This window comes from Perognathus longimembris, chromosome 28 (assembly GCF_023159225.1).
Source record: "Perognathus longimembris pacificus isolate PPM17 chromosome 28, ASM2315922v1, whole genome shotgun sequence".
Classification (NCBI taxonomy): domain Eukaryota; kingdom Metazoa; phylum Chordata; class Mammalia; order Rodentia; family Heteromyidae; genus Perognathus; species Perognathus longimembris.
In genome coordinates this window covers 58521283-58528392 of record NC_063188.1, presented here as the reverse complement: position 1 = coordinate 58528392, position 7110 = coordinate 58521283, and positions in this window count along the sequence as shown.

Genomic DNA, 7110 nt, shown 5'->3' with positions numbered 1-7110 from the left:
TATTTGTGTTTGGCTTTCAAGAGTCAGTATAAATTTTTGCCAATGAATATTTTAAGCAGGGGGTAAACAGTAAGACAAACATGTTTTTAGGAAATGCAAATTTCACCAGCCACAATGGCTCATTTTGTAAAGAACAAATGCTAGGAATACAAAAGGAGACAAGAAACCTCATTCACTGCATAGCTGTAATGTAAATTAGTTGTGTCACTATAGAAGTGAAGTCATCCCTGGCCAAAAAATAAAACTGCCTATTATACCAACTGCTTAGGCATATAGTTGCGGAAATGTAAATCAAAATACATCATACCTGTGTCCATAACAGCAACAGCTTATAGGGAAATCATATCCCTACCAGGAACTGGATATTAAGTGAATTGCCAAGACTGGGGGATAAGCATGCAATGTAATCAGTAACATGTGGGGTCTAGATATAATTGTCATTGTGGGATGACTTGGGGGAGGGGGAAAAAAGGGGGGGCTGTGAATCCAGTGGGTGAGAAGGGACTACTGCATCTTAATGTTAGGGAAAGCTGACAGGCTAGCTCTCCTGTCAGCAGAGTTGCAGCCTGCTCTCAGGCAGGGGGCTAGTTACATAGCATTAAAAAGGCTGAGGTGGGGGGCAGGAACTTTCTGTAGCCACAACTGGACATGGGAGGCATCAGACAGCAGGGGCAGTGATTTATGGCAGGGAGGGGGGAACGTAGCATATCTGCCACAGCTGAGACAATGTCTTCTACAGCTATAGCTGTAGACTAGACAAGTAGAAATAGCTACGGTACCCGCCTTGGCATTGTGACAGAAATTAGGGTTCAGGCATATGCATTTTAGATGGGATGGGCAACTGTGGAAGCATTCCATATCCTGGCACTTAGCCAGGACAATGCTTTTTTGTATCTGGACTCTGAATTGCTGTGGGATTGGCTCAACATGTTGATCTGTGGGGGCTGTGTTCACATGCAGTTTGGCTGGGAATGGGTTACTAAAGCTGGGCCTAGACTATGCGGGGCTCAAAATGAGGGCTGGCAACCTAAAATAGGAGTAAATATGCTAACAGTTGCAGCTAAGGGCATCTTTGCAAGTGAGCTCCTCAACTTTCTGCTAGAGGTCTGCCACTTTACTGACATGGTCGCATGTGAATGCTAGGCCTAAAAGGTCAATGTATGTAAAAGCAAACACATTAGATTTAAGAACATACACTAAACATACAAAAGGACTCAGTGTCTGAGCGTTGGCGGTTCATAGGTATGAAGGTAGCCAATTGAGGCAGAAAACTTTTTTTTTGCCAGTCCTGGGCCTTGGGCTCAGGGCCTGAGCACTGTCCCTGGCTTCTTTTTGCTCAAGGCTAGCACTCTGCCAATTGACCCACAGCGCCGCTTCTGGCCATTTTCTATATATGTGGTGCTGGGGAATCGAACCTAGGCCCTCATGTATAGGAGGCAAGCACTCTCGCCACTGGGCCATATCCTCAGCCCCCCCTTAAGGTGAAATTATCTAAAGCTGAAAGTGGTGCTATGGGTCAATTGGTGCAATAAAAGCTGTCAGTTATAAAAAGCCGCCAGCCACTGATTTCAAGCTCCAGGCCCTTTTTTTTTTTTTTTTTTAGTGTGGATGAAAGTAATTAATAGCTCTACTTTCAGGTTTTTATTTTTATGTGGTCCTGAGAATCCAACCTAGAGCCTTAGCCACATTTTCATCCTGAGAGCAATAGTCCTGATAAGCCAATCCCTGAGTTCAAGCTTTGGCATGGGCAAAGCATGTATGCACATTTTTTTTTATAGTTTATTAATTAAACAAATTTTGACAAGGTGTTGTGCAAAAGGGGTACACTTACATAATAGGGCAGTGTATACATTTCTTGTGATATCTTACACCCTGTTTTGCTTTCCCTTCCCTATGTCAGGTAGACATATATACATTACAGTGTACCAAAAACATACAGTGGCCACGTGGCCTACGCCAAAGAAAATTCACGTAGGACTTTAAATGTAATGTCAGCAATAGAGTTTGCTTATCCTTGTCTTATATGAACATACATACATAGCTTTTGAGCTGTTGTGATCCACTGAGGGGTCTATTTTTGGCCTTTATATGTTGAGTAGTTGTTTGGTTTTAGTTACATAATGTAGGGTCGCTGACCCAAACCTGTGGAAAATACCATTTGATATATGCACATTTCTATGCACATACATCCATGCACATGTGCACATGTGCACAAAGGGACGGACACACACACACACACAAGTGGCTATGCAAGTCAGGAAATCACTCAAAGAAATCAGACATCTCGCCACATCACCTGTGGCAATCTTTTATTTCTTTATTGTGCCGGTCCTGGATGCGAAGCTCAAGGTCTATGTGTTGTCCACTGTCACTACCATTTGAGTCACAGAATTCCACTTTCGACTTTTTGCTCCTTGAAAAGAGACTTGGGACCTGTCCTGAATCCTGATCCTCAGATCTTTGAACTGGCAGTAAAATAAATTCCGTACTTCTTACATTGATGTTTATGATAATCTGCCTTGAGATTTATCTTGTTGCTTCCATTTAAAGTTTTTCCAATCCTGGTTCTAAAAAAAATTGTATAGTTGTCATCAAGGTGTTCATGAAATTCTCCATGAGGCTTGTCTTTAAAGCAGAGCTTGTGTATGGAATCTTAGGGCCCAAATTATATTTTATTCCACATAGTTTCACTGAGAATCTGCAGTTTTATTAGCCTTTAAGTTCTGCTAGTCTCATGGAAATGTAAAGAATTGGATTATTTTTTTCCTTTGTGAGGCAAATTTTATTTAATCTGGTGTGTTGGTATGTATATATGTTTACACACATTATATATATGTGTGTGTGTTGTGTGTATATATATGGTGTGTGTGTGTTGCCAGTTTCAGCATTTTTGCCCAAGAGCCTTGAGCTCTCACTGGGTGTGTTTGCTTATAGCTTGTACTCTACTGTAGGTAGTGTTGTAAAGACTTTTCTGCTAGGGCTGGCTTTGAACCACCATCCATATTTCAGATCTCAGACCCCTGAGTAGCTAGGATTACAAGCATGAGCCGCTGGTATCTACAATATACTTTATTTTCAATTTTCTTTCATTTTTTTCTATGGGCTTATAGGGTTTACATTATATATTGTTCATTGGTTGTTTCTTCCTTTTGTCCCTTGAACTTGAAGTCAAGGTCCCTCAGGCCCTGGGGCCTTGCTCTGTGGCAACAGAAATGAGGAAGATGCAGGGCTCTGTCACACATATGTAGTCAGCCTTTTCCTCCTCTAGCTTCCCTAAGTGTGTTCAAGAATTGGGGTTTGCGTCTTCATCTGAAACATCTCTTCCATTTTTTTTTTTTTTTTAACATTCCTTGTGCCTGAACTCAGGCCTTGGACATGCCTCTGAGTTTCTTTTGCTCAAGGCTAGCACTCTACCATTTGAGCAACTGTGCCACTTCCAGCCTTTTCTTTCTTTCTTTGTGGTACTAAGGAATTGAACCCAGGGTGCCATGTATGCTAGGCAAGTGCACAGCTCAAAAATTTCCTTTTGGTTAAGTTTTTACTCGTAAACAATGTTAAATCAGAATGGACAATGAGGCAATGTAAGTACTACACAGGATGATTTTAAATGCTAGATAAACACCATATTAAAAATACATCGAAATCAGGGTTCACTTACCAAAAGAGCAACAGAGTTGCTTGTGCTTGTGGTAGGTAGGTGCCAATGGTTGGCAGACATGTAATTTAAGAGGTAGTCAACACCATTGTTGTCAAGCTCCTAACTCTCACAAGTGTTAAGCCATAGATGTATTAAATATCACAATACTTTTTCACATAACAATACTTTACCATAACTTTACAGCTTTGTTCCAAGCATACCACTACCATTCTTTTAATTGGTTGGAATGCTACTGAGGCTCAAACTCAGGCACTGGGTGCTGTCCCTTAGCTTCTGAATTGGACATAAGAATGACTTTCCTGCCAGGTCTGGCTTTTAACTGAGATCCTCAAATCTCAGCCTGCTGAATAGCTAGGATAACAGGCTTAAGCGACTAGTTATTTTTCTCTTCTTAAAAGTGGCTCATTTTACATCATGTGTCTTATCTTTTTTTCTTTGCATGCTCAACTGATAAACTTTTGGGGGACATGAGTAACTGTGTGTGTTAGGTGTCAACTTCTATCTTCAGTGTGTTCTATTCACTTTTGAGGGGGTCTGTACCCATGGTTGCCCAGGAGAGCAACAGTATATTAATGCTCCAAACAATTAGCATAGAATGCTTGGTGGGCTGATAAGCAAGGGCACTGAATGAACATCCATGATGGTAAGCTGGTCACATTTCATCCCTGAATGGGCTGCCTAGAGATCTTTTTGTGGATGTGGGTGAGCAGTTGGTATAGTGAAGGGAATGAGTTCTGTCACCCATTCTCTTTCATTAGGCATCCCATCTCTGTGTCCTAGGTGTGATCTCATGTTCTCTATTGGACCTGGAAAAGAGCAACAGAAGGGAGATTAAGTGATAGTTCTGACTCAGGTAGAACCCTCAGCGAGCTTCAGGGCCTCTGCTACTGCTCTACTACTGTGTCCTTGGTATACATCTTAAATTAAAGGGTTTCATCTGATTGGAGTGCATTTCTTTAAGATATGTGATAGAAGATGCCTAGTTTTATTATTCTGCATGCAGCTGTCCAAGTTCCCTATGACCAACAGAGTTGTGGTATATTTAGAAAAGGTACCATATAGTTTGTTTTCTTTCTGCAGGTTCTGGGGCTTGACCTCAGTGTCTGTCACTTTTTTCCTTAATACTAAATTAGTGCTTGAGCCAGAGCTCTGCCTCTGGCTTTATTTATTTGCTTGTTGTTGATTTAATTTTTGTGTCAGTCCTGAGAATTGAACTCAGGGCCTGGGTGCTGTCTCTGAGCTTTTTTGTTCACGGTTACACTGTACCACTTAGGCCACATTTTATTTCTTCCTTTTTGGTGCTTCATTGGAGATATGAATTTCATGGACAATCCTCAGATCTCAACCCCTTGAGTAGCTAGGATTACAGGTGTGAGCCACCAGCACCTCGGTGTAACTGGTCTTTTGGTTGTTAATATGTATATTACAGTTTGAATTCAGGGTCTCCACTTTGGTAGGCTTGCTTGTTCTACTGGTGTTCTAGTATTTGAGCACTCCAGTGTGGCTTTTTGCTGGTTATTTTGGAGTCTTTTGTGCTGGGCTGGGTTTCAATCTCAATCCACAGAAACTCAGCCTCCTGGATAACTAGGATTATATGAGCCAGCACACCAGCTGTTCTTTTTTTTTTTTTTTTCAACACGAGCTGTTCTTACTGCATTTGTGCCATCCCACAACTTTGTAGTAGAATCTGAGTTCAGAAGTGTAATACCTATCTTTTGTTCATTTCTTTGATTTTGTTATTTTGGGGGCGGGGCAGGGATTTTTCTTTATTCTTCCTATTTTGAGACTCCATATGTTTATTTATGTTTTATGTTTGAACACATGGTCCACATGACCAATGTAGGCAATATTTCAGAATCAATTATTCTCAGTCCTGAAAATATTTAAAAGAAAACAGTCAGGCACAGGTGGCTTACTCCTGTAATCCTAGCTACTCAGGAGGCTGAGATCTAAGGATTGCTGTTCAAAGCCAGCCTGGGCAGACAAGCAGTGACACTCTTATCTCCAATTAACCACCTGGAAACCAGAAGTGGCATTGTGGCTCAATGTGGTGCAGTGCTAACCTTGAGCACAAAGATGCCCAGGGACTGTGCCCAAGCACTGAGTTCAAGCCCTACAAGAAACAACAGCCAAGAAAGTATAAAAGTTTCAAGTGTAAATGTTTGGGAGGATGAGGGGAGGGACAAAGCAGTGGAGTGCCCTAGACATTGATGAATGTGAACTATACAACTCCTGGTGGAGACGGGAGGGAGGTAGGGATGGGGGGAGAGTGAGGCAAGGGAAGATACTGTATGAAAGGAAATGTACTCATTACCTGACTCGTAATTATAATCCTTCTGCAAATCACCTTTACAATAACAATAAAGTAAATTATTTTTAAAAGTATAAATGTCCCAATTGGAAAGATATATACAAATATTACATATAGCTTACTTTGCTACAAGAGGCTGGGAATGTGGCTTAGTGGTAGAGTGCTTGCCTAGCATGCATGAAGCCGTGAGTTCAATTCATCAGCACCATGTACACAGAAAAAGCTGGAAGTGGCGCTGTGGCTCACGTGGTAGAGTGCTAGCCTTGAGCAAAAAGAAGCCAGGGACAGTACTCAGGCCCTGAGTTCAAGCCCCAGGACTGGCAATAAATAAATAACACCAAGAATCATCATTATAGTATTGAGAATATCAGGAATCACAACCAAGTAATGGTAATGTGTGCCTTAACAGCAGCAAGACCAATTGATAAATCCTTCAATGTCAGCCTGCACTAAGTGCAAAAACACTATCTTAAAAGAGGAAGAATAAGGGCTGGGGATATGGCCTAGTGGCAAGAGAGCTTGCCTCGTATACATGAGGCCCTGGGTTCAATTCCCCAGCACCACATATACAGAAAACGGCCAGAAGGGGCGCTGTGGCTCAAGTGGCAGAGTGCTAGCCTTGAACAAAAAGAAGCCAGGGACAGTGCTCAGGCCCTGAGTCCAAGGCCCAGGACTGGCCAAAAAAAAAAAAAAAGAGGAAGAATAAAAAAAGGATAGAGGAAAAAAAAAAAAAAGGAAGTTTGTGGTTGAGTTTACTTTTACTATAGGCCAAAGTACAGGACAAAACACCAGCCTCCTGAGTAGCTAGAATTATAGGTATGAGCCTCTGGGGTCTGGCAACCTTTGTATTATTTACAAGTGTATTGCTTATTTTCCACATTCTTAGATACATTCCAGTTTTATTTTTTATTTCTGTTTTAGTTCCATTATGGTGCAATTTCACTCAAGCATTGTTTCAGTTTTAATTTTTTTTAATTTTTATTGCCTGTCTGGGGGCTGGAACTCAGACCTGAGCACTGTCCCTGAGCTTCTGCTCAAGGCTAGCACTCTACCACTTGAGCCACAGCGCCACTTCTGGCCTTTTTTGTTTATGTGGTGCTGAGGAATAGAACCACGGGCTTCATGTATGCTAGGCAAGCAC